Consider the following 1,284-nt stretch of genomic DNA (forward strand, 5'->3'; position numbering starts at 1 on the left):
CAACACTACACTCACAGCCTCTTGTACAGTACTGATCTGCTGCCTCCACTCTGGAGCCCCACACATGCGCAAACTCACCCCTCGCCCCTCACCCTCCCCATTGGTGCATCGGTATGCGTATTTTTACTATTTGTATGTTTTCACTTCATTGAATAGGTTCTGTTATTGCTTAGGGATAAACACAAGTAATAGCTGATGTTGACTCAAGATGGAGTGATACTAAAAATATTCCGGTTGTAAATATCTGCGTTTGAGAGAGAACGGTTAAATTATTTCGTAACTGTGACGTGTCTACTATCTACTCCTATCTTACTAGCATACTATCTTACTAGCTGCTTTCGCATGGCTGAACTTTTGAACAGTAAAATAATTTCATCGACTGTGAAATATAACAGAAGAAAGGGGAATCGTCATCGGGTGGTGGAAGTAAACTACCAACTATTGTGTACTTTTGCAGTTTGATCGTGCATCAAAGTAGGCACCCTTTTAACTTTTGGGTTTAGTACTCTGTGTTTATTAGCTCAAAGTTTGTTTTGTTCCGTATTTGAGAATCATCCTCCTCACTAAAAATGTTTGCCATTGTCTGAGTTGGATCCAGTTGAGTACTTGTAATACTGATTATTGCTGTATATCATTTTTCCTACAGTCACCCGACAAAGTTGGCTTCCTTGTACTGTTTATAGTACAGAAAGCTGCTAATTGCTGCATATTTATACTTTGCCGTACGGTTTATACTTTGCCGCACATCAGGATTCCAACGAAACAACACAAAACAGCGTGGTTCTATTTATGCACGTAATCCGTGTACGCTTGGAAATAGGTTGGCAACACTTAAAGATAATAATACTATGAGCAGCTGATTGACTATTATAACTACGATTTAACCTGTCATTTCGTGTTTATAGTTTAGGTATTTCTGAACTTTCTGGACTTTTCATTTAAACGTTTTTAAAACATTCCTTCGATCTTAATAAACAAGAAAATACCTTTAAAGCATTCTTTTAGGCGTGGAAACCACTTCAAATTACAAAAACATACGGAACTATAGTCTCAAAACGCGGAGCACATTTCTTGTCGAGGAAAAATAGCGGAGTGATACAGACCGCGGGTACTACTTTCTCTAGGGCACATATTTGTGTTGCCAGGTGAACCTAAAAACGTGTTGTATAGTGTTTGAAAGACTAATTATTTATATGCTTTATAGTGACTGTAGGAAAAATATAATGTGTAACACGAGTGAAAAAGGCCTTTGCTGCACTCGAGATCATTCCGCATTGCTCTCGT

Source organism: Macrosteles quadrilineatus, unplaced genomic scaffold (genome assembly GCF_028750875.1).
Source record: "Macrosteles quadrilineatus isolate MER2022 unplaced genomic scaffold, UCM_ALF_1.0 Scaffold_7__1_contigs__length_78375512, whole genome shotgun sequence".
In the NCBI taxonomy this organism is placed as follows: Eukaryota; Metazoa; Arthropoda; class Insecta; order Hemiptera; family Cicadellidae; genus Macrosteles; species Macrosteles quadrilineatus.